Below are 27555 nucleotides of genomic sequence, written 5' to 3'. Positions count from 1 at the left end.
CATTAATTTTCTTCATCCTTATTTCTTTCTGCTACTCAGACTGCATAATTTCAATTTTTCTATTTTTAAGTTAACTGATTCATTCTTCTGTCTGTTCAAATTTGTAGTTGAAATGCTCTAGCGAATTTTTTATTTCAATTATTGTATCTTACAGGTCCTGAACTTCTATATGTTATCTTTTTATGACTTCTATCTCTATTGGTTTTCTTATTCTGTTCAATCATTGTTTTCCATGTTTCCTTTAGTCCTTTGTCAATAGTTTCCTCTAGCTCTTTTATTATACTTAAGACAGTTGGTTTAAAGTCTTGGTCTAGTAAGTCCAATGCAATAACATGCCTCAAATGTCAATTAAGCCTAAAATGGCTATACTGGTCTCTGATACTAAGAAGTAATATAGAAGGCATACTGGGATAGAAGTTTGTGCTAACTATCATGGGGCAAATAACAGGCTTCAGAGGTGTGATAATGCTTAACTTGTATAACCCAGGTGGATTACTTTGTGGCAATTAATTGAGCTATTTGCTCATATTTATGTACTTTTCTAAATGTATAATTGAATTTGAATATCTATATGAAAGGGACTCTAGAAGAAAGAATAAGACCAGATGAGAATTTTAATAATCTGCATTTTGCAGGAAAGAGGGAATAATAGTGGAGTGAAAAAAAATAGATCTGCTAAACAGAAATATATAAATGAATAAAACAAGACATACTAACTACTTGAGGTTATTTACAATTAAAGATTATTTTCTCTAAGAAAGAGCAGGCAAACTGAAACTGACTTAACAAAGAGCAGGCAAACAAACTGACTTAAAGAATAAAGTGATTTGTTTGGACTTATATAGCATATATATAACATATAACATATGTATTACACATAACACTTTCACATTTTTCAAGTTATTACTTGAAAATCTACACTAGTAAGTTCCCCTATGTATTCAATGTTTATTTTATTGTTAGGTCTTCTAATTATTTCCTCTTTAGTTGTTGTTGTTTTGTTTTGTACTATTCCAAATATTGTAAGCAATGAAATTTCAGCTTACATTAATTGTGGCCAACATAATTCAGACTACCCTCCAACTTAGGATAATTAAAACAAATGTATAAAATGTATATTTAAATTATTAAAAGCACAAAAATTTACAAAATAATGTGCAATAACTTGGCCAAAATCTAGTAGAACATGAGATCCTGGATAGATAAGTTCTATACTTAAAGCTGCTGTTTTCCTGAAGACATTTGCTGTCCTGGGAGAAACAGCTGCAAAATGAGCTAGAGTTCTCTGCAGTTTCACAAGATGAATCAGGCAGAAGTAAAAACCTACAGCCTATGTAAGGCATCTTGACATCCCATTCCCATATTAAGGTATACCTCAAAAGACAAACCAGAAATATACCAAATATATAAAAGAATATGTGCACTTGCATTCTGTACTCAAGACAATTGGATGGTCCAAGAATTCTCAAGCCCTAAACTTACCCTGTCTTGCTCCAGGATCCCCAGGCATTTGGCAGAAGCAACTGAATACCATCTCTGAAGAACAGTCCCTTGTACCGAACCCTCAAATTTTTCTCTCAAATATAGTCACTGGCATGAAGTTAAAGATATCTGGGTACACAAAGAAGAGATACCTGAAGTGAGAATAAGCTGAAACAATAGACAATAGGAAAAGATTAAAAAGTGAAAACAATTTTTAATTAATAGAATTATCACAGACAGGTTATAAAGCAACTCTGTTAACTATGTCTAATATAAATAAAAGATAAGCTTGGAAACACTTGCAGGGAAATTGATGTATACCAAATATAATCTGTAGAACTAGAAACCATTAAACCAAAATAAATATGTCAATAAATGGTTTAACATTAGATGAGATGCCACTTGAAGAGAGAAAAAGTGAATAGAAAGATTGGAAGGAAGATGTTACATAAAAGGTACTTGAGAAAAACAAAAACATGGAAAATACACAAACATAAAAGGACAGAGAAGTTATAGAAAGAGTTTAAAATCTGTTCAGTTGGTTTCCTAGGCAATGAGTAGAGAAAGAGTAGGGTAGTGGAAATATTTTGAGATAGTTCTGAGAATTTTAATGAGAAACATCTATCCGTATATTCATGGAATCCAGTGTATCCCAAGTAAGATAAATGATGCAATAAACTCATACTTTTGTGTGTGTGTACCTTTACATAGTGATATATTCTTGAAAGAAGTTCTCAAAGTAGAATTGCTGAGTGAAATTAAATGTGCATTTTTAAGACACAAATATTATTTGTCAGATTTTTTCCCATAGAGTTACAATAATTTGCAGGCCTAGCCATGTTTCCAATCCTATGTTAGTCAATGAAATCTACTACAGAAACTACCCCTAATCTGCCTCAATTTCTGCCACTATTGTCCTGGGCTTTGACTCATTCTGTGTACCTTTATTTGCCCATAGACTTCACAGTATTAATTACTTTCTAGTTGGTTCTCATAATCTCTTCCCAACACTGTTTTTCACTAGATTCATTTCATATCTTTCTCTGCAGTGTTAGAGACCCCTAACTCTCAGGGGTCAGGATCCACCACGAAATGCCTATTCCAGTCTCACATATTCTTTCAGTCCAGCTACATTATAACATAATTTAACAAAGACCTTTTTTCATTATATAGGAGAATATCCCAGGCTTATGATACACAAATAGAATACCTAATGAACCAAAATGGAGTTCTTTCACTTCCTCAAACTATTGAAATTTAAGAAAAAAATTTAAAAACTATCATTCAATTGACTGATTTGCAAATTATATAAGTAAAGTAAAGTTTTTATCAAACACTTCCCAAAATTAAGAACTAAACAATGGGGAGAAATTGCATATTAATATTTTATGTTTATTTCCTTGCCTACACATGTACTCTTTTTAAATCTAATCTATCATATTTCCTAAATTGCAAATATGCAGTGTTTTAACCTTCTTCAACTTGTTTTGCATTTCAAATAAGCTGTGCTGAATATTTAAAAACACTTATTAAACATTCCCTGTTGATTAAGAAATTAGCCCTGAAGGGAAGTCTTGGAATTCTCATTCTCAGAGTTAACCATAAATGCTTAGAATACAGAGATTTAATTCATTTTGACATGTGATTGGGAAAATCTTGTGTCTGAGGCTCCTTTTATCTAGGGTATGGATAGATAAGTAAAAAAAACATGGATAAAAAAATAAACAAATAATAGGGGGCATAAGGGGTAAAATAAATTGGGTAGCTGGAAATACTAGTAGTCAATGAGGAGGGGATAAGGGATATGGGATTTATGAATTGTTTTTTTTTTTTTCTTTTTATTTCTTTCTCTGAACTGCTGCAAATGTTCTAAAAAATGATCATGGTGATGAATACATAACTATATGATGATATTGTGAGCCATTGATTGTGTACAGACTGTATGTTTGTGAAAATTTGTCAGTAAAGATTTTTTTTTTTTTTTGCATGGGCAGGCACAGGGAATTGAACCTGGGTCTCTGCCATCACAGGCAAGAACTCTGCCTGCTGAGCCACCGTGGCCTGCTCAATAAAAATATTTTTTTTCAAAAAGATATAATTCACCTGTGAGGTGTCTCCATTTACTAGTTTGGGCTTGACCTGCACAGGTATAACAACTACACAGTAAAGATGGGAGAGGAGTTCAATGATGACAAGAAGCTAATGACTAAATTTGAACTAGAGCTAGAAACAACACTTTGCTTTGAGGTGGAGGCATCTCAGTCAGCCCAGTTGGAGTTGCTGGCTGGGATGGTGGAAATCTTTGGCACAGAACTGACCCAGAACAAGAAATTCATGTTTGATGCTGGTGCTAAGGTGGCTGTTTTCACTTGGCATGACTGTTCTCTGCAGCTGAGTGGCTGCACTGAAGTAGCTTATGTCTCCAAGGACACTCCTATGCTATTTCACCTCATGCTCACACAGCCTAGGAGCAGATACGAAGGCAGGCAGAGAAGGAAGAAGAATGAAGCCCCCAAGTGATGGTAGTAGGACCCACTAACGTGGGCAAGTCTACAGTGTGCCACCTACTGCTCAACTATGTAGTAGGTTTGGGTCGCCGACCCACGTACGTGGAGGTAGATGTGGACCATGACTCTATGTCTATCGCTGGTACCATGGGGAACCTCTACACTGAGAGGCCAGCAGATGTTCAAGAGGCCTTCTCTATCCAAGCCCTTCTGGTCTATCCTTTTGGCTCCACCACTCCTGGCACCAAATCAAGCTTTATAATAAAATTACATCTCATCTAGCAGATGTGTTCAACCAAAGATGTGTAGTGAACCAAAGGGCCTCTGTGAATGACTGTCATTAACACCTGTGGCTGGGTCAAGGGCTCTGGCTACCAACCTCTGATGCATGTAGTCTCAGCTTTTGAATTGGACGTGGCTGTGGTTCTAGATCAAGAATGGTTGTACAATGAACTGAAACAGGACATGCCTCACTTGGTTCTCACTGTGAAGCTTGCTAAATCGGGGGGTGTGGTTGAATGTTCCAAGGACTTCTGGCTGGTTGTAGGGATGAGCATATCCTTGAGTATTTCTCTGGATTTCGAGGCTGTTTCTATCCTTGCCTTCAATGTCAAGTTTTCAGATGTAAATATCTACAAAGTTGGGATGCCCACCATTCCTGACTCCTGTTTGCCTCTGGGCATGTCTCAGGAAGACAATCAACTCAAACCGGTACCTGTCACCCCAAGTGGAGATATGGTGCACCACCTTCTGAGTGTTAATGCTGCTGAGGGCCCAGAGGGGAACCTTTCTGAGACAAGTGTGCTTAGCTTCAATGTGGTGACAGTGTGGGCCTGGAACATCAGGTGTTTACTGTCCTCTGTCCATGCCCCGCCCACTGCCTAAGAACTTCATTCTTATCATGGATATCTGATTCACGGGCCTTATGTAGAGAATAGCTGGAAACCTTGCTGCCTGAAGCATAGAGATATTCTGGCCTTTGCCAAAGGCATATAGGCTGAGGTATGAGAATCTGGTGAGGCCTGGTTGACCAGTAAAGGATGGGCTAGTAGAAAGCATGCATTCTATCTTAAAACAGGGGGTATTGACCTGTTTTCTAATTTTGAAACAAAAGGAAAACCATTAGAGTATAGTTGGTTTCTTAGATCACCTAAGATGCCATTTGGAATTCTCTGAGACCCTGGAGAATCCATTTCTTTCACTGTGCTATTATGTGGAGTAATTTTTAAGAGGATTTTTTTTAATCACTACTTTATATTCTGTATACAGTACTTGCTACCTCACTTATCTAGGATGAAAGTGAACTAGAGGGACTCCTTCCAGTAAAGTTCAAACTTGAAAAAAACTTATTTAATAAATATTTTTGCCATATCAAAAAAAAAACAATATAATTCATGAATCCTAGAGGCCAGGGAACCCATTGTAAATATTTTATATCAATTTGAGAGATCTCTCCTAGGCTGAAGTAATCTTTCCTGGAGAAGAATCCATTGATTAATTAGAATAAGAAACAATTTCACCAATTTTTTGTTGAATATAGTCCTAAAAGTAATGCTGGTAATATAAACATCAAGTTTATTTCAACCTGATGTTGTTTTGAGAATTGATTGATTGGTGCCCATAAATGTCATTTTTATAGCAGTCATGACTATCAAATCAGGCCACAGAGAAATGAACTCTCATGTACATTCTCTGGGGCTGCCTGAGGTGCCACGGCAACACTACTGTCCCTGTGGTTGGAGAACACCCACCGAAATCCAATGATGAGATTTACTGCCTTTCCCAAAAGAATCAGACCCAATATTCCTGGGGTGTGTGGTAGTACTGAGTTGTTTGTACCACAGGAAAACATGTTCTTAAACTCAATCCATTCTTGTGAGTGTGAATTCATTATAAATAGGACTTTTTGCTGAGGTTACTTCAGTTACAGTGTGGCCCACCACAATTGGGATGGAGTCCTTTATAAGCAGAGTGAAATTCAACACAGAGGAAGAGAAAAACACAGAGGGAGCGGCCAGGAGATGAACATCCATAGAACCCAGAAGAGAAGGGAGAGGCCATACATACTGCCATGTCCAGGTCCCAAGATTCCTGACAGCCATTCCCAGAATGCCAGTCTTCAGGAAGACAGGATTGTCTTGATGATGCCTTGATTTGAACATTCTCTTAGCCTCAAAATTGTTAGCAAATAAATCCCAGTTGTTTCAGAAAACCACTGCATCATATTTGCTTGAAAAGCTAAGGAAAGTAAAACAGGGAACCTGTCTGTTATTGGGACAATGGCTACAAGTTCCAGATACTGCCTTACCCTACCTGATAAAGGAAGAACTGTAACCACTATTTCCTATCTTTTCCTGCCCTAGGTCTAAAATTGTCAGGAAACAACAAGAAGTTTTAATTTTATTTACAAGTCTGTCTTGTCTGTATAAAATCTCCTCATGTGTTGGGGATTGATTTATAGCTCCCACAAAAGGCAAGTGCAGGTACCAACTGTGGGTGTGGACCCATTTGTAAAGAGGGCCTTTGAAAATGTTTTTAGTTAAGGTTGTCCAAACAGAATGAGGATGGGCCTTGTGCTGGTTTGAAATGATGTATGTATCCTTGAAAAGCCATGTTTTAATCCTAACCCCAATTTGTAAAGGCAGCCATTTCTTCTAATCCCTATTCAATGCTGTATGTTTGAGACTGTAACTAGATCATCTCCCTGGAGATGTGATTTAATCAAGAGTGGTTGTTAAACTGGATCAGGTGACGACATGTCTCCACCCATTCGGGTGGGTCTTGATTAGTTTCTGAAGTCCTATAAAAGAGGAGAAGAAGGAGATTCAGAGAGAGCAGAGCAGAACAACATAGCCATAAGAAGCAGAGTCCACCAGCCAGCAACCTTTGCAGATGAAGAAGGAAAATGCCTCCTGGGGCTGCTTCATGAAACAAGCCAGGAGAAGAAGCTAGCAGATGATGCCGTGTTTCCCATGTGCCCTTCCAGATAAGAGAGGAATCCTGACTGTGTTCACCATATGCCTTTCCAGATGAGAGAGAAACTCTGACTGTGTTCACCATGTACCCTTCCACTTGAGAGAGAAACCCTGAACTTCATCGGCCTTCTTGAACCAAGGTGTCTTTCCCTGGATGCCTTTGATCGGACATTTCTATAGACTTGTTTTAATTGGGACATCTTCTTGTCCTTAGAACTATAAACTAGCAACTTATTAAATTCCCCTTTTTAAAAGCCATTCTGTTTTTGGTATTTTGCATTCCAGCAGCTAGCACACTAGAACAGGCCTTAATACAATATGGACAAATTCCTTATAAACAAAGAAAATTGCACATTGAAAGAAGCCATGGGAAGGATCCAAAAGGGAAAAGAGAGGACATCACTGGGTTCATTGCCATGTAACAGAAAAGCCAAGGACACAAAGAATGCTGACAGCTAGCCTCTGAATGCTAGTTTTAAAGGAGAAAGCATTGTCTTGCCAATGCCTTGATTTTGGCCTCAAAACTATAAGCTAATACATTCCCAGTGTATAGTCTTTGCTTTAGCAGCGGAGAGACCAAAACATCAGATAAAGGAAAAATATATACACCCTTAATTAAATTTTTGGAAATAGGAAACTAGTCTTATTTTCATGCATGTCTTTACTTTATTACTCATATAACCACATACTGAATGGAGGAATTGTCAGTCATAGGGTTGTTACAACCACACTATCACATGATAAAAGCTATATAGTTATACAAACATTATCAATGATCAAAGTTACTAGATTACAATTCAACAATTTCAGGTATTTCTTTCTAGTTATTCTAATATACTGGAAATGTAAAAGAAACATATATATAATGAGTCAGTAGTTATAATCATCTGTTAAATCCTAATTTCTCAGTTACACCTCCTCCCTCTCATCTGATCATTCTCTCAATCTTCAGGGATATTTGGGCAATGACTACTCCAACTTCTTCATGTTGGAAGTTGTGTTGATGTTCTTGGAGAGACTGGTGCCTCTAGGTTGCAAGGATTATCTGGTATAGGAAAAATTTGGAGGCCTTATGTTTCTGAAAAAAAATAAACATACTAACTACAACTTGTACAGAGTCTTAGATAGAGCCCCGGGTATTCTTAAGGATTTTCAGGAATAATATTGGTTGGGGCTTGGCATACAGGGCCAATTTGCAGTATCTGGACTTTTGCTTCTGGTTTATTACATGCAACATAATGTCCCAAGGTTCATTCACCTATCTGCATGCCTCATGACTTCATTGCTTTCTGCAGCCACTCACTATTCCATCATATATATACATCACAGTTTGCTCTTCCATTCATCAGTTGATGTACCCTTAGGGCACCTCCATCCTTTGAGAATCATGAATAATGCTACCATAAATACCATGTGTGCAAATATCTTTTCACATCTCTGCTCCCAGTTTTTCCAAATATATACCTAATAATGGATTGTAGCATCATATGGCAACCCTATACTTAGCCTCCAATAGAATCACCACTCTGGCCTCCAGGGGCACTGCACTATTCTAGTTTCCTACCAACAGTAAAAAGGCATATGTCTCTCTCCACATCTCTCTAGCATTTGTATCTTTCTGTTTATTTATAAACAGTTTTACTCACAGACTGTACAATCCATCTTAAATCTACAAGCAGTGGCTCCTGGTATAATCACATAGTTACAGATTTATCAACACAATCTATATGAGAACATTTCTATTTCTTCCACAAAGAAGAAGAGAGGAAAAATGAGAAATAAAGAAAGAAAAGAACAGAAAGGAAGAAAAAGGGAGAAACAACAACAAAAATCCCATATGCCTTTTAAACCCCCTCTTATTGACATTCAGCTTTGGTATATTGCCTTTGTTAAAATTAATGAAAGAAAATTATAATGTTATTTTTAACTATAGACCCTAGTTTGCAGTAATTATATTTTTCCCATTTTAATATCTTGTCAACATGACTTTCATTTGTTCTCCCTCATGTAAATTTTATCTTATATTTATACATTTAATCACCATCATTGCCTCTAGATTTCATTAAGTTGTACAGTCCCAGTTGTTAGCCTCTATCTTTTTTTTTTGGTGATGTACATGCCCCTAATATGGAAACTTTCAGCCATACCCACACTCAGCTTTGTTCATTATCTTACAACAGTGTGTTCCCATCACACAGTATTGTGCTGTCCATTTCTGAATATTTACAATCAATCTTTTCAAACATTGTGTACTCCTTCAGCATCAAATTTCCAATCTCTGCCCTCTTTCTAATTCCTGAAAACCTGTATTCTCAACTTTAATTCTCAGAGTCTTTTCATTATAGTTAGCTCATATAGTGTCCCTGCATTCAGTTCTTCTGAGTATATACCTTGTTATGGGATTTCCAGATTGTACACCAATTCTCTACTTAGCTTCCTGAGGAAAATTCCAGAGCAGCTGCACCATTCTACTTTCCCACCACAGTGAATGACTGTACCAATTTCTTCACATCCTTTCTAGCACTTGTAGTTTTCTGGGTTTTTTGTTTTTGTTTTTGTTTTATTTGATAATGACCATTCTAGTAGGTGTGAGATGATATCACATTGTGGTTTTGATTTGAATTTCCCTAATAGCCAGTGAAGTTGAGCATCTTTTCATATGCTTTTGAGCCATTTGGGATAGTGTCAATCCATGTCTTTTGCCCCTATTTTAATTGGGCTGTTTGTCTTCTTCATGTTGAGTTGCAGCATCTTTTTATATATTCTAAAATCCAGATCCAACATATGTTGTTCTAGTTTGCTAGCTGCCAGAAAACAATATATCAGAAATGGAATGACTTTTTAAAAGGGGAATTTAATAAGTTGCTAATTTATAGTTCTGAGGCTGAGAAAATGTCCCAATTAAAGCAAGTCTATAAAAATGGCCACATGAAGGCACCAACAAGTTACCTTTACTCAAGAAAGGCTGATGAAGTTCAGGGTTTCTTTCTCAACTGGAAAGGCACATGGCGAACATGGCAAGGTCTGCTCACTTTCTCTCCTGGTTTCTTGTTTCATGAAGCTCCCTTGGGATGTATTCCTTCTTCATTTTCAAAGGTCTCTGGTGGCTTTGACTCTTTGCTTCATGGCTCTCATCATTCTGTCATCATTCTCTGCTCTCTCAGAATCTCCAGCCTTTTCCAAAATACTTCCTCTTTTAAAGGATTCCAATACAATAATCAAGACCCACCTGGAATGGTGGAGTCATATCTCCTTCTGCTCAAAAGTTCATACCCACAATTGGGTGAGTTACAACTCCATAGAGATAACCTAATCAAGTTTCCAACCTACATTATTGAATAGGGATTAAAAGAAATGGTTGTTCCCACAAGACTGATTAGGATTAAAACATGGCTATTCTAGGGTACATAAATCCTTTCAATCTGGCACAGTTGGTTTCCAAATATTGTCTCCCATTAGGTGAGCTGCCTTTTTAATTTCCTAACAAAGTGCTTTGATGCACATAAACATTCAATTTTGAGAAGATCCTATTGATCTACTTCATCTTTCTTTGCTTGTGCTTTGGATGTAAGGACTAGGAAACTACCTCCTATTACAAGGCCTTTAAATTATTTCCCTACCTTTTCTTCTAAAAGTTTTATGGTCTTAGCTCTCAAATTTAGGTCTTTGATCCATTTTGTGTTCATTTTTTGTATAAAGTGTGAGCTAGAGGTCCTCTTTCATTCTTGTGGATATGGATATCCACTTCTTTGAGCACCATTTTTCAAAGATGCTGCTTTGTCTGTTGTGTGGACTTGGCCACCCTATCAAAGCTCAATTGTCCATGGATGAGAGGATCCATTTCTGGACATTCAGTTTTAGTCCACTGGTCAGTAAATCTATCTTTATGCCAGTACCATTTGTTTTTGACCACTGTGGCTTTGAAAAAGCTTAAGAGTCAGATAGTGTGAGACTTTCCACTTCATTTTTCTTTCTCAAGATATTTTTAAATGTTTGGGGCACACTGCCCTTCCAAATAAATGTGATTATTGGTTTTTATATTTCTGCAAAGTAAGTTGTTGGAATTGGGTCAAACTGAAATCTTAACTCTATTTTATCTTCCAATCCAAGAACATGGTATGTCCTTACATTTACTTAGGCCTTCCTTGATTTCTTTTATCAATGTTTTCTAGTTTTCCATGTATAGCTCTTTTATGTCCTTGATTAAATTTATTCATAAATATTTTATTCTTTTTTTTTTGCTTTTGTAAATGGAATTTTTTGTTGATTTCCTCTTCAGATTGCTCATTACTAGTGTATAGAAACACTATGGATTTTTGTGTGGTGACCTTGTATCCTGCCACTCTGCTGTACTCATTTATTAGCTCTAGTAGCTTTTCTTTAACTTTTTCAGGATTTTCTACATTTAGGATCATGTCATCTGCAAACACTGAAAGTTTTGCTTTTTCTTTTCTAATTAGGATGCCTTTATTTCTTTTTATTGTCTAGTTACTTAAGCTATAATTTCCAGAATAATGTTGAAAACAATGCTGACAATGGGCATACTTGTCTTTTCTTGATCTTAGAGGGAAAGTTTTCTGTCCTTTCCCATTGAGTATGATGGTAGTTGCAGGCCTTTCATCTATTTCCTTTCTAATGATGAGGAAGTTTACCCCTATTTCTATATTTAGAAGGGTTTCATTAAGAAAGCATGCAGAATTTTGTCAAATCCCTTTTCTGGTTCAATTGAGATGATTATGTGGTTTTCCCCCTTTGATTAATTGATAGGGTGCAAAATATTAGTTGAATTAATTACTTAATACTTAATTATAATTATATTATTTTATATTATATGAATAAATATATATAATAAAACTAAAATACAAAGTGGGAATAAAACTATATTTGACATTGTGTATAATTCTCTTAATGTGCTATTGGATTCAATTTTCTAACATTTTGTTGAGGATTTTTGCATCTATATTCATTAAAGGAATTGGTCTGTAATTTCATTTCTTGCAGTATCTTTGTCTGGCTTTGGTATTAGGGTGATGTTGGCATCATAGAACGAGTTAAGTAGCTTTCCCTCCTCTTCAAATTTTGAAGAGTTTGAGTAGGGTTGGTAATAATTCTTTCTTGAATGCTTTGTGGAATTCACATGAGAAGCCATCTGGTCCTGGCTTTTATTTTGGGGGAGGTTTTTGATGGCTGATTCAATCCCTTTACCTGTGATTGTTTTGTTGAGGTCTTCCATTTCTTCTCAAGTTGATGTTGATTGTTCTTACTTTTCTAGAAATTCATCCATTTCATCTAAGTTGTCTAGTTTGTTAGTGTATAGTTGGTCATAGTATCCTCCCATTATGTCCTTTATTTCTGTGAGGTCAAAAGTTATGTCCCCCTCCCATTTCTGATTTTATTTATTTACCCTATTTTTCTCTTTGTCAGCCTAGCTAAAAGTCCAGCAATTTTATTGATTTTCTCAAAGAAGCAACTTCTGGTTTTGTTGCTTCTCTCTATTGTTTTCATGTTCTCAATTTCATTTCTTTTCTGTTCTTTGTTATTTATTTCCTTATGTTTGCTTTGGGGTTAATTTGCTGTCCTTTCTGTAGTTCCTCCTGGTGAGCAGTTAATTCCTCAATTTTTGCTCTTTCTTTTTTTTTTTAATATAGGCATTTAGCGCAATAAATTTTCCTCTCAGTACTGCCTTTGCTGCATCCCATGTTTTAATATCATGTGTTTACATTTTCATTTGCCTCAAGATATTTACTGATTTCTCTGGTAATTTCTTCCTTGACCTACTTGTTTTTAAGAGTGTGTTTTTAGCTACATATATCTCTGTATTTTCCAGCCTTCTGCCTGTTAATGATTTCCAACTTCAGTCCATTATAATCTGAAAAGTTTGTATAATTTCAATCTTTTTAAATTTATTGAGACTTGCTTTGTGACCCAACATGTGGTCTACCTTGGAGAATAATCCATGAGTTCTTGAGAAAAATGTATATCCTGCTGTTGTGGGGTACAGTGTTCTGTAGATGTCTCATAACTGTAGTTCATTTATCATATTATTCAATACCTCTGTGTCCTTAATGATCCTCTGTATAGATATTCGATCCTTTGATGAGACTGTTGTATTGAAGTCTCCAACTATTATTGTAGAGGAATCAACTTCTCCCTCCAATGTTGTTGGTGTTTGCCTCATGTGTTTTGGGGCAATCTGGTTAAGTGCATAAATATTTATTATCATTATTTCTTCTTGATGAGTTTTCCCTATTATTAACACATAATGCCATTCTTTATCTCTTTTAATTGTTTTACATTTGAATTCTAATTTGTTAGATGTTAGTATAGCTGCCCTGCTCTTTTCTGGTGGGTGTTTGTATGAAATATCTTTTCCGAGCCTTTCACTTTCAACCTGCGTTTGTCCTTCAGTGTAAAGTAAGTCTCTTGTAGATAGCATCTAGGAGAATCCTTTTTTTTATTATCAATTCTGCCAGTCTTTGTCTTTTGGTTGGAGAGATTAGTCCATTAACATTTAATATTATTACTCTAAAGGCAGTACTTTCTTCATTTTTTCTTTTGGATTTTATATGTCATATCTAATTTTTTTGGTCTCATTTTACCCTATTAGTTACCCTGATGATCTTCATATCCACACTCTTCTCCAACCTTTCTGTATTAGTTTGTTAAGCTGCTGGAAGGCAATATAACAGAAATGGAAAAACTTTTAAAAAGGGAATTTAGTAAGTTACAAGTTTACAGTTCTAGTGCCAATAAAATGTCCAAACTAAGGCACCCACTCATGAAAGGTTGATGCCATCCAAAACACCTCTGTCAGCTGGAAAGATATGTGGCTGGCATCTGCTCATCCCTTGCTCCTGGGCTCTATTGCTTTCAGCCTGTTTCTTATGGGAGTTCCTCACTTGGCATCTGTGGGCCTTCACTTAGCTCCTCTGGAACATAACTCTGGGTTCTGGCTTGCTTATCATCTCATGGGAAGGCATATAGCAATGTCTGCTGGACCCTCCATCTCCAAATGTCTGAGTCTAGTGTGGGCACTGTCATCTCCGAAGCAACAGTTCTCCAAGCATCTCTGTCATTTCTGAGGTTTCTCCAACACGTTTCCCCTTTTAAAGATTTTAGTAAACTAGAATCAAATAAGCATTGGTTTTCTGGGGTACATAATATTTTCAAACCAAAATACTCTCTCTCCTATCTTATCCTCTCTACCCGTAGTGCTCCCTTTTGTATTTCTTGTAGAACAGCTTTCTTGTTCATGAACTCCCTCAGTGTCTCTTTATCTGTAAATGTATTAAACCCTCACTCACTTTTTTTTTTTTTTTTTTTTTTTTTTTTTTTGGCATGGGCAGGCACTGGGAATCAAACCAGGTCTCCAGCACAACAGGCAAGAATTCTGCCACTGAGCCACTGTCACACTGTCCTCTCACTCATCTTTGAAGTTTTGTTGGATATAGAATTCTTAGTAGGCAGTTTTCATTTTTCAGTATCTTAAATATATCATACCCTACCTTCTCATTTCCATGATTTCTGCTGAGAAAGACACACTTAGTCTTATCAAGCTTCCCTTGTATGTGATGGATCACTTTTCTCTTGCTGCTTTCAGATTCTTCTTTGTCTTTGGCATTTGACAATCTGATTAGTAAGTGTCTTGGAGTAGGCCTGTTTAGATCTATTCTGTTTGGATTGTACTGCACTTCTTAGACCTGTAGTTTTATGTCTTTCATAAGAGTTGGAAAATTTAGGGTGATTATTTCTTCCATTATTCTTTCTGCCTCTTTTCCCTTCTCTTCTCCTAATGGGATACCCATCACATGTATATTTATATGCTTCATGTTGTCATTCAATGCCTTGAGATCCTGCTCATATTTTTCCATTCTTTTCCCTATTTGTTCTTTTGTGCATAGGATTTCAGATGTTCTGTCCTCTAGTTCACTAATTCTCTTCAAATCTGCTGTCGTATGTCCCATTTTCTTATTCTTTTCTTCTATTGTGACTTTCATTTCCGTAAGTTCTGCCATTTATTTTTGTAAGCTTTTGAGTTCTTCTCTTTGGTGACCCAACATCATCTTTACATCCTTTTCTCCTTTGCCAGATTTTCCTTCAATTTATTGAATTGATTTAGGAGATTTGTTTGAACATCTTTAATTAGTTATTTCAACTTCTGTATCTCATTTGAAGTTCTAGTTTGTTTCTTTGACTGGCTCATATCTTTGTGCTTTCTAGTGGCTTGCTTTTTTTTTTTTGCTGGCATCTAGGCATCTGATTTCTTTGACTATTTTATTCTGGAGATTGTTTTCTCTCTTTTGCCTAGAGTTTTCTTGTTGGTCAGTTGTTTTCTCTAACTGTTGCTTGGCATTCAGTTCAACTTATTCTAGACCTCTAGAATAGGTTTTGTTTAACTGATCAGAATTTTTCAGCTTTTGTTTTTCTGACTCTTGCTCTGCTTATGTGGAAATTTTTTAGATCACCCTTTTTATGTGTGTGCAGTTGTTTCATGCCCAGGAAAAAACTTTTTATTCCCTCTTCCTCCTCAGGGAATGTTGATTGGTGGTTTGTTTTGTCCTTTTTGTTGTTATTATTTGCCTCTATATGTTTTCAATACACCTTTCATTACCTCTAGCAACCTTTACCTTGAGTTCTGGTTCTGGGAGGGGGGGTCTCCCCAGATAGGATTAACCCCAGTCACATTTTCACAGACAGCATAGGCCCTGGACTTATGAAGGAAGTGTATTCAATATCCAGGTTCCCGGGAATGAAACCCAGCAGGGTGCCAGCCTTTCCAGTGGAGCCTCTTAATTCTGTGTTTTTTTTGTCCTGCCCAGCAGATGGTATTTGTCAGTCCGCTGCTCCCCACAAGGTTAAAGGGGTACTGTGCCTTTAATTCTTAGCAGACCCTGTTTCTGCCAGGGACATGGTTGAGGCAGAGGCTGAGGTTGAAGGTGGGCTTAAATTATTTCTGTTTTCAGTTGTTGGGGTCTGAATTCTCTAAATGACAGTCACTGCTTGTGCTGGGTCTTGTCTCAACCCCATTTGGGGAGGTGAGGAGCTACTCTTCAGGGCTCCTGTCTCCTACAGGGTGACATCACATTACAGAACTCTCAATAAGCCCCTCTTTTCCATCTGCCAGCAGCATGTTTGAAATAGGGTGGCTCTTTTTCTAGGTTGAAACTGATGCTGATATCCCAGCTGCTGGAGTCTAAATCCTCAGAATGAGAGTAGCCACTTGTGCTTGGTCCTGTCCCAGCCCCCTTTTTGGAGAGGATACACCATTTAGGAAGAATCTCCTTCATTGGATTAGTTACTTTGTCTCTTAGTCTGTCCTTATTTCCAGCCTTGCCAAAGGCTGAGAATGCTTTCTGGTTTCTTTAATGGGCTGCTGAAAATAAGAAAGAAAGAAAGAAAAGAAATTCTTCTGATAATTGGTCTCTAGCCCCAGAAACTAGTCTTTGACAGCCAAAATGCCTACCATTTCATTTTGAACATCAAGAAATATTTAGGGTTCTTAGATATACCTTGGAGGTAAAGTGACTTACCAAGGTCATGAGAAATGTAAGATGCACAGACAAGACTTATTTTGAAGTCTTATAAATTTGAACCTCACATTTCCTCATGGCATCATGTCATAATATAGTAAGATAATTAAAATAGTATTAATATAAATGTTTAAAGTGAAGACAATGAATCTGAGAGTCAAAATTAGTATAAAATAAGAGAAAGAAGTCCAAATGTAAGAGGCCAAAGAGGGATGGTAGAAAAGCTAAACAAAATAATCTGTTGAATGATCAAGAATTAATATACTATTTTCCTCATTCTGAAGCTATTTGAATATACAACTAAGATTTTCACTTCCAATTGCCTGATTGCAGCAATGAATATACAGTCACTGTCTTTTTATGTAAGAATCAATTCCTCTTTCTAAGGAAAAAAATCACATCAATTACTCCTGTTGTCTTTTTACTATATACTAGTAAGTTGTTACCAATTGTTCTAGTTGCTTATGCTGCTGGAATTCAATATACCAGAAATAGATTGGCTTTTATGAAGGGGATTCATTAGGCTACAAATGCACAGTTCTAAGGCCATAAAAATGTCCATTTAAGGTATCAACAGGATGCCTTCACTCAAGAAAGTCTATTCACATCTGGGGTTTCTCTCACATGGAAAGGCACATGGTGATGCTTGCTAGCCCTTCTCTCCTTTGTTGGTTTCCAAAATGGCTCTCTCAGCTCCTGTGCATATTGTAGGCTCCTGAGGCACTTTCCTTCTTTAAGCATCTATGGGTCCTCTCTTAGCTTCTTTGGGACAAATGCTGCATTTCATCTCTTAGCTTAACATTTCCTGAGGCATCTTCTTCGGAGTCATCTGTGTGGTTTTGTGGTTTCATCTCTCTCTCTCTCTCTTAAAGGACTCCAGTAAGTTGATTAAGATCCAACTTGAATGGACAGAATCACATCTCCATGGAAACAACCCAATCAAAGGGTTCCACCAAACAATATATCTGCCCCCACAAGATTGAATTTAAAGAACATGGCTTTTCTGGGATACATTACTGTTTCATACCAGTACATCCACTAAAATACACTAAAATCAATCACCTGATGAAAGAATATTAAAATAGTACTATTAGGTAATGTTGGCCTCATAGAATGAGTTAGGCTTGAATAGGATTGGTATTAATTCTTCTTGGAATTATCAGTAGAATTCACTTGTGAAGCCATCTGGCCCAGGACTTTTCTTTGTTGGGAGGTTTTTAATGACTGATTCAATCACCTTGCTTGTAATTCATCAATTGAAAACTTCTATTTCTTATAGAATGAGTTCATATAGATTGAGTTTCTAGGAAGTTGTCCACTCATCTAGATTGTCTAGTATGTTGGTATTCAATTTTTCATAGCATGCACTTATGATTTTTTTTATTTCTTTGAGGTCTGTAGTAATGTACTCCTCTCATTTCTGATGTTATTTTCATCATCTGTCTTTTTACTTTGTCAGTTTAGCGAACAGTTTATCAATTTTATTTATCTTTTCAAAGATTCTACTTTTGAATTTGTTAGTTCTCTCTATTGTTTTATATTCTCAATTTCATTTATTTCTGCTCTGATCTTTGTTGTTTCTTTCCTCCTGTATGATTTTGGGGTTAGTTTGTTATTCCTTTTCTAGTTCCTCAAGATGTACATTAAGATTTTTGCAGCTCTTTTGTCTTTTTGGTTTAAGCATTTAGAGCTATAAAATTACCTCTCAGAACTACCTTCATTGCATCCCATAAGTTTTGGTATAATGCATTCTTATTTTCATTCATCTCAAGATATTTACTGATTTCCTTTGCAATTTCTTCTTTAACCCACTAATTGCTTAAGAGAGTGTTATTCGACAAGCTATATTTGTCCAGGGATCCATCTGTTATTAATTTTCAGCTTCATTCTGTTATGGTCAGAGAAGATGCTGTTTGTGATTTCAATCTTTCTAAGTTGATTGAGACTTGTTTTGTGACCTAATATGTAGCCATATTGGAGAATGATCTATATGTACTTGAGAAAAATATATATCCTACTGTTTGGAGGTGCATTGCTCTGTGTATGTTTGGTCTGTTCCTTTATCATACTATTCAATTTTTCTGTTTCTTTACTGAGCTTTCTCAACGTTCTATCTATTGATGAGAGTGATGTATTAAAGTCTCCAACTTTTATATTTCTCCTTCCAGTTTTATCAATGTTTGTCTCATGTATTTTGGGGCACTGTGGTAAGATGCATAAATAATTGATTGCCATTTCTTCTTGGTGGATTGCCCCTTTTATTAGTATGTAATGTCATTTGTTTCATAACAGCTTTTGACTTAAAGTCTATTTTGCCAATATTATTATAACTAAACTAGCTCTTCTTTGGTTACTATTTGCATGGAATAACTTTTTCTATCCTTTCACTTTCAATCTATTTGTGCCTTTGGAAATAAGGTGAGTCTCATATAAACCACATAGAGTTGAGTTATGCTTTTTTATTCATTCTGCAAACCTGTGTCATTTGATTGGAAGTTTAGTCCATTAGTATTCTGTGTTATTATTGTAAAGGCTGTACTTACTTCAACCATTTTGTCTTTTGGTTTTTATGTCATTTCTCTTTTTTATTTATTTATTTTTGGTCTCTCTTCCTTTATTGCAACCTCCTTTTTTGATAGTTGAGCTTTTGTGCTGTGTTTGGCTGATCCCTTTCTCATTTCTGTTTTTAAATGAGATATATTTTTTAAATACCTTCTTTTTTGCTCACCCTGAGGTTATATTAGACAACTTACATCTATTATCTACTAATTTAAAAAGATACCAATTTGGTTCAATAGCATACATGTTCTCTGTTCCCATATCCCTCTGTTTTCCCTCTTTATGTTGCTTTTGTTCCACTTTACTGCTTTGTATACTGTATGTCTATTATAAGGAAATATGTTTTTTCTTGTTCAATTGTATTCTGATTATCTTTTTTTTTTTGGTATGCTGTATGGCAGGGCCACATTTCATTATTTTTCCATGTGAGTATCCCATTATTGCAGCACCATTTGTTGAATTTTTGTTTGCTTGCTTGGCTTTTTTTTTTTTCTGGTAAGTGCATGGACTTGGAATCAAATCCAGTTCTCCTGCATAGCAGGAAAGAATTCTACTACTGAATTACCCTTGCATCCCCCACATCTCATTTTCATTAAACAGTAGAGTTGTACATTGAGGATACAGTATATTGCATACATTTACCCTTCTATATACCCTTACTGATGATCTCCATTTCTTTACACTCTCTCCAGTTTTTTTCTTTCAATCTGCAGGACTCCCTTTAGTAATTTTTATAGGGCAAGTCTCTTGTTGATGAACTTTCTGAGGTTTTATCTGTGAATATTTTTTAAACTCCATCATTTTTGAAGGACAGTTGTGCAGTATAAAGACTTTTTACAGGCAATATGTTTTCTTTTTCAGTACCTTAAATATATCATACCTCTGCCTTCTTATCTCCATGGTTTCTGATGACAAATTGATACCTGTCTTATTGAAGATCACTTGTATGTGATGAATCATTTTTCTCTTGCTCCTTTCAATATACAATCTTTATCTTTGACATTTGATATGCTGATTCGTATGTGTCTTGGAGTAGGTCTATTAGGATTTATTCTGTTTGGAGTACATTGAGCTTCTTAAACATGTACATTTATGTCTTTTATAAGAACTGGGGAAATTTCAGCCACTGTTTTCTCAAATATTCTTTCTTTCCATTTTCCCTTTTCTTCTCCTTCTGGGTCACAAAAGTTTGTGCACTTCATACCATCATTCAAATCCCTAAGCTGCTCAATTTTTTATGTTCCTTTCTCTATTTGTTCTTCTGACTGTATCATTTTTATTCTTTTGTCTTCTACATTGCTGATTCCTTCTTCTGTCTGTTCAAATGTACTGTTTTATGTAGAGTATGCCTCTAGTATATTATGCCTCTAGTATATTTTTTAATCTTTGCTATTGCATTTTTCATCCCCATAATTCTATTATGTTTCTTTTTATACTTTCAAATCTTCTTTATTCTCACATATTGTTTCTTAATATCCCTTATCTCTTTATGCATATTTTCTTTCTTTACCTTGATTTGATGTAGGAGATTTTTTTAACATATTTGATTAGTTGTTACAACTTCTGAGTCTCTTAAGTTTGAATTTGTTACCTTGACTGAGCCATATCTTCTTCATTCTTAGTATGGCTTGTATTGTTTTGCTGGCATCTAGGATTCTAATAGTCTTGGTGAGTGTGCTGAATTGAATATGTTATGTACCCCAGAAGAGACCATGTTCTTTTAATCCATTAATCTGGGGGCAGCCCTATTGTGGGTGGGGCTGTTTGATTAGGCTATGTTAACTGAGATGTGACTCAGTCCATTCAAGGTGGGTCTTAATCATTTACTGGAGTGCTTTCTGAAGAGGATAACAGTCAGTAAAAGCCCAGAGGGCTTAGAGAGAAATGCCTCAGGGGAAACAATCAAGGACCCAGAGGAGCTGAGGGAGAGAGCCATTGAAACCAGAACCCAGGAGAGAAGGACCAGCAGATATCACCATATCTTTCCATGTGGCAGAGGAACCCCAGAGACCAGCAGCCTTTCTTCAGAGAAGGCATCTTTCTCTTGATGCTCTAATTTGGACATTTTCATGGCCTAAAAACTGTAAATTTGTAACCTAATAAATCCCCATTGAAAAAGCCAACACAATTCTGGTATATTCCATTCCTGCAGCTTTAGCAAACTGAAACAATGAATTAACTCTGAACATCTCTATTTCCCTCTTGTCTACACTTTAATTGTTGATTTGCTTTGTGTCAACTTCTTCCCTGTGTTACCAGAGCTCTGCTGGCACCAGGTCCAGAGTCCTGTCACAGGAAAGAATTCACAGATGAAAAAGTAGATTAGCAGCAAAAGTAATGTTTATTGAGAGGGTAGTACATGATGAAGAAAGATCACTGCAGGTGTGCCTAAGGGAGACACACATGCCCAATTAAGCTAAGTTGGGTTTTAAATGTTGGTTTCTTGCTATGCTGTTAAGCCAAAGCTATGTGTGGAAAATTCCAAATCCTCTTTCTTGCTTTACCCCTCCTTTCTTCCTGTTTTTGTTTGTTTCAGCCATTTCTGAGAAGTGGGCCAAAATCTCCAACATCTGAAGTTTGGTGCCTTTCAGTTAAGCTGTTTCCTATAGTATTCTAGCTTTTCTGCAGTCCTAAAGTTGACAACACTTTTGCTCTGTGCCTAGACTGACTGATGCCCTTGGTCCCTCGTGACTTACTCTAGCCTGCCTCACTAGACACTTAGTCTAATTTTAGACTAGCTTGTGTTTAACTGTTCAGATTTTCTCAGCGCTTCTTTATCAGATTCTTGCCCTGGATAGATGAGTACAATTTTTAAGATTGCAATTGTGTGCATTTGTTTCACCTCCAGAAATTTCCTTTCCTCTGTCCCTTCCCTGGGAATCTTGGTCTGTTATGTTTGTTTTTGTGCAGACTTTTCTCCCAAGCTTCTATAATTTTTTACATTTGTTCCCTCACTTGGTGCCCTATTTTCCTTATACTTTTCCTTTCTGAGACCCATCCTATCTCACAGCACTTCAGTTTAGCCCCCCCCCCCGCCCCTTTTCCCCATGAGACTTTTCTGCCTCTAACTTTTTCCCCAACAGGGCTTCACACCCAGGGAGGCATATGGGATCAATCCAGAAGCGTGGGTCACCTCGAAAGAGTTCGTTTTGCCTTTAGGTTCCCAGCTGGCTCAAACTGGATTGAAAAGGGCACAACAGTTCTTACCCGCCTTTCTATTGTATTGCCCTCTGTTACTGCCCCTTGGGGCCTTCTTTTATGCAGCACTCCTCACTCGATTCTGTTCTGCCCTGGATTTCTGGGGACTTAGGCCCCTGTGCCTAGATATGCCTGTATATCCAATCCTGTAGTGTGTGAGTCACTCTACAGTCTCAGTCCATGGTGGGTGGGACTCAGGTTCTGCTGCCTCTGTGTGACTTTCAAGCTGCATGGGACTGAGTAAGGGAGAGGGGATGGGGAACCTACAGCTGGGACAGAATTCTCCTACCTGAGTTTTCTGCTTCTTCAAAACAGCATTCGTGGAGTCCTTCTCCTGTCTCTACTATCCTCTGGAATTCTAAGCAATTGGGATTTGTCTTTTTGTTTGCTAAATCTCTGGGGAGGCTTTTTCAAGGGATGTCTTATGTCTCCATGTGGATAATGTCACTCTGTAGACCATTATCTCTTATGAAGCAGATGCAAAAATTCTCAACAAGTCAAAGCAAAAAATAATTACACACTATACAACCAAGTGGAAATAATTCCAGATACACAAGCCAAGTTTAACATTTAAAATCAAATAATGAAATCCACCACATTGGCAGACTAAAGAAGAAAGCTCATATGATTATATCAATTGATATAGAAAACATCTTTGACAAAATCTCACATCTATTTTTAATTTTAAAAACAAAAGCTCTCAGTAAACCAGGAACAGAGGAAAGCTTCCTCAAATTGATAAAGAACATCTATAATAAACCTAAAGTTTACATCATACTTAATAGTAAGAAATATTTATAATTTAGATGATACCTCTCATATCACCTAAAAATCCATGCCATCTAAGAAGATGCTTACAAACAGAGCATTATATAAATATTCCTAAATGCTGCAATACCATACTATCCTATGCTGATACATTCATTCATGTAACAGATATTTTGAAAAAATGAAAGAAGCAAAAAGGCTTAAAAGACAAAAACACAAAGGAAAAACTACAACATGAATATAAGTTAAATAAGAAATAATCAGGATTGTTGGATTAAAGAAAAAGAAAATAGCAAGCAAATGGAGAGGGAACAATAAAAAAAAGAACCTGGAACTACACGTACAAAATTAATAATCTGGACCTGATAGATGATGCAATTAGAATGTGGTGGAAGCCTTAGTTCTTTTTTCAGCTCTAATTGAACTGATTTTGAACATCTCAATTAATTTCACTGGTGCTCTGTGAATTGATGGAATTTTTCTAGACCCTTCCAACTATAAACCTAAGGAAAACAATGAAAAGATTTCTTACATGCATGGAGCCCAACTCTCTGATATATCATGGATTCTAGAGAATCTTAGAGCCACAAATGGTGCCATGGCTCCCTGTGAGAGAGAGCCACATTTCGAAAATCAATAATGGAAAAAATCCAGACAACTAGTCTTGTATGAAAATAGAAAGTGACTGTTGAAGACTAAAATTTTTCTTAAGGGACTGGAGTGATACAAATGAAAACTAACAACCAGACAACTGTGAATATAATCTACTTTCACCAAAATGATAGTTCTGAAGACTTAATGACTTGGCAGACTATTGAAAATTCAGTTTAAATGGAAAGCTTCACTACTTTCTTCTCTTGTACTGATATCTCATTCACTTAAACCTTTAATTTAACTGCTATTTAGATAGTTTTATGCTAGCAAGTTGACAATTTAGTGGGGGTAATAAGTGGAATTCATTTTGGCCACTAACTACTTCCTAAAATTTTCCATATGAATGTTGCACCTTATTAAAACTGAAACTAAAGTTGTGTAAAAATGCACGTAAGAGTAAATTGCAGGACTCTTTGTGTCTTGACTTTACTGAGAAAAGTTGGCTAAGGAGACATAAACAATAGTAGGAAGACACAATAGAGTCAGTTGTACCTAATTACTTTCATTACAAGCTTTAATGAGAAACATGAATGATTAAGCCTTCATATAAAAATAATGTTATAGAAGTCTCAAGAGCTTTCAACTCCAGTGGCGGGACGGTAGGGGTCCCCTCAGACTGAGCAGTGAGTTTTCTGCAATCAGCTGAGTGTAAGGGGTGACAAGGTCTTCACAGAATTTAATATGCTAATGTAATATGTCGCTCAACAATATTTTAAATTGTATGCACACTATAAAATTAAAGAAATTCTCACTTTCTCCATATAATTACAAGTTTTGAAAATGTTGGAGAGATGAAGAACATATGAAACAAAAGGAAGGCTGAATCCAAGAAACTGCATAGGAAATGGAGTAGGTAAAAGCAAAGCAATTCAATTTATTTTATAGAATTTCCAATAACCCTGATTTCTCTGACTTAGTAATATCCAAGATACAGCTTTGTTTTATGTGCTGATTTGACTCTGTTGTATATTCCAGAAAAGCCAAGTTCTTTAATCCTTATTCAATATTGCTGGGTGGTATCTTTTCTATTGTTTCCATGGAGATGTGACCCACCAGATTGTAGATAGTAACTTTTAATCAGATGGTTTCCATGGAGATGTGTCTCTACCCATTCAAGGTGGGTTGCTTACTGGAATCCTTTAAGAGGGAACCATTTTGGAGAAAGCTGAAGAGCCAATAGAGCCCACACACCCAGAGATCTTTGGAGATGAAGAAGGAAAATGCCCCCAGGTGAGCTTCATGAAACAAGATGCATGGAGAGAAAACTAGCAGATGTCCCCATGTGCCTTTACAGCTGTGAGAAGAACCCTGCACTTCATTGGCCCCTTCCTTTGGAGTTAAGGCATCTTCTCTGGAAGCCCTAGTTTGGACATTTTCATGGCCTTAGAATGATAAATTTGCAACTTAATAAATTTCCTTCTTAAAAGCCATTCCATTTTTGGTATATTGCATTCTGGCTATTTTAGCAAACTAAACTATTTGAATTATGTCACCTAGGGTGAAAAGAATCAGTTCACATGGAAAAAAAACTTTCAAATGTATAGACTCACAATAAAACAGAATGATAAAGTAAGACAGTATCTTATCTAAGATTCATGACAGAATTTCCAACACTACTTGATTCAACTTTATACTATAAAACACTTGAATCAGACTCTTAATTTTAGCCTCAACAGCTTTTCTGTTGTTTTTCAAAAGTCAAGAAGATGCAATGCAACCAGTTAACATAAAGATGACTAACTACTTTAACTCTCGGGTCCTCTTCTGCTTCCTGCAGCCTCAGAAACTTTAATATTTCACTTTGCACAAGGGATTTACATAGGGATTACACTTATCTCTTCAGATAATACTCTTATACAGAAAATGGAACTTAAGAGGAATTGTGGTAAAAGAGCAATCACTTTTATTTTGTATGGGTTTTATATTTCTCAGAGTTTCACATCAAATAATATTAGTATGCAAATAAGCAATATTAAAACCTGGAGTATATATATCACTAAAGTGTCTACAAAAAATTTTCATGGACAATACATTATTTCAGCTTCCCAATAACTTCACAAGCTATTATAATGCTCACTTAACTAGTAGTCCATTAATTAATCACCTTGATTATTGAGAACATGATCAAGGTTGTGGAAAGAAGCAAAAAATGAAGTTTTAATCTGCTCAAATGAAGGTCTGAAAAGATCATATAATAAAATTTGTGCTGTTTTATTCTAAGAGAGCCCTCAGTTTTACACTGAGCCTGCCTAGCCTTACCTTAGACATAATTCTAAGAAAATTAGGCACAGTTGATTAGAAAAAAAAACATTTAGAAGAGGTATAGGGAAAGGGAACAATATGCTATAGATGGTCACATAAGGAAAGTAAAAAGTGGCCTGACATTTGAAAAAGTAACACATTATTTTAATATTAAAGCAGATTGGGAGCTCAAAATGGAATCATTTATTAGAGGCACCAATGCCTCTGAATTATTTTATCAAGTACAGATATTGATTGCAGTTATTCACATTTATTGAAACATATACTTCCAAGCACTTTATACACATTAACATTTACTACTTACCAGACACTATGACGTGGGACTATTGGTATCCCCTTTTTACAGATGAGAAACAGAGAATTTGAGTAATTTGTTCAACTTATCACAGCCAGCAAGGATTCCTACACAGGCAGTCTACCTCCAGAGAGATGTTTTTAACTATTTTATTCTAATCAATATGATGACCTTGCATGACCAAGAATCAAAGACATAACAAACAAAATATGTGTTTTTAGAAAGCAGAGAAATGGATGACACATTTTTTAAGAAACATTTTTTTCCAAAAATATTTTCACATCTTTAGTTTGTTTTTAAGCTCCTAAATTTGCTGTCTGGGGAAAAAAATACTTCAGAAATATCCCATTCCTCAATAATAGTTGCTTTAAATTTTTCATTTAATTTTAAAGTTCTGGCTACTATGGCTCACCTATCCTTCTGGGATGCTAAAATGCCAGAAGAACCAAAATGAGAAAATATCTTTGCCATTTCATTAAAGGGAGAAAGGGAGAAAATAATAAGCAATTCAGACTAATAGGTATCATTGTCTTCTCTATCCCAGGGTTTAGGGGTGGAGAGTCTTCCCTGACCTACAGAAGGCTGGATTGTTGCAGGTTCTGCTAAGAGTTAAAGTCTAAACCCAGTCCTTCACCGTACTTGGAGATATGATTGGAATTCAGGAGTAAATAGCTGTATCCACCCTTTTGGCCTGGAGAGCCCAATTTAAGCTAGTATGACCCCCTTGCACTCACAACATATATTGATGTGGATTATAAAGTTGGCATTGCTAGGGAGTTGAACCCTGGGCACCAAGTTCCCAGGCTTACAAGTTGTCTTTGATGGCAGACACGAAAAAGTGGGCTTGGACTAGGAACACTTCAGTGGCAACGAGTGCAGACTAAAGACCAGGAGTCTTCAGAATCTGAAAGGTCCCTGGATGTCTAAACTGGGGAACTCAAAAAATGGTAAATTGACTGTCAGGTTAGCAGAACCAGAATTGAAGAATCAATTTAATTTAAAAAGCAATAATAATATAACATGAGATTTCCATATTCTACACCTATAAGCAGGGAAGGACTCATAAGTGTGTTAAATCTTCAGTTGCATGGGGTCCTGTACTCAGTTAGGTCCTGTGTTCCACCCCCTGCATTGCCACATTGAAACTCTTAATGCTTTTTGAACAACAGGCCCTGCATTTTCATTTTGCAGTGGGTCCACAAATTATGCAGCTAGATCTATTGCTGAGCATGCAAAGTTTAACTCACACTCACCACACAGTGTTTTGCATTCTGACATCTCCACTGTACATGAATCGAAACTTACCTATAGTAAGTAGTCACTAC

The 27555-nt window shown here is 36.3% G+C and overlaps 1 protein-coding gene and 1 pseudogene across 13 annotated transcripts in view; one reads left to right on the top strand and one right to left on the bottom strand.

The window, feature by feature from the left end:
• Positions 1-27555, bottom strand: part of GRIK2 (glutamate ionotropic receptor kainate type subunit 2) — a 1225242-nt gene that overhangs the window by 758463 nt on the left and 439224 nt on the right. For 12 of the 13 annotated variants that reach the window (XM_077162495.1, XM_077162496.1, XM_077162509.1 and 9 more), the window contains one exon: positions 1483-1611. The gene's annotated coding sequence lies outside the window, so the exon portion shown is untranslated. Of the gene's footprint in view, positions 1-1482; positions 1612-6056; positions 6186-27555 lie in introns of those variants that run through there. The other variant, XM_077162502.1, reaches the window with a different exon arrangement.
• LOC143682842 (polyribonucleotide 5'-hydroxyl-kinase Clp1 pseudogene) lies at positions 3652-4902 on the top strand (annotated as a pseudogene).

The sequence above is a fragment of the Tamandua tetradactyla genome, chromosome 5 (genome assembly GCF_023851605.1).
Source record: "Tamandua tetradactyla isolate mTamTet1 chromosome 5, mTamTet1.pri, whole genome shotgun sequence".
NCBI classification, from domain to species: domain Eukaryota; kingdom Metazoa; phylum Chordata; class Mammalia; order Pilosa; family Myrmecophagidae; genus Tamandua; species Tamandua tetradactyla.
This window is presented reverse-complemented; position numbering and strand designations above follow the sequence as displayed.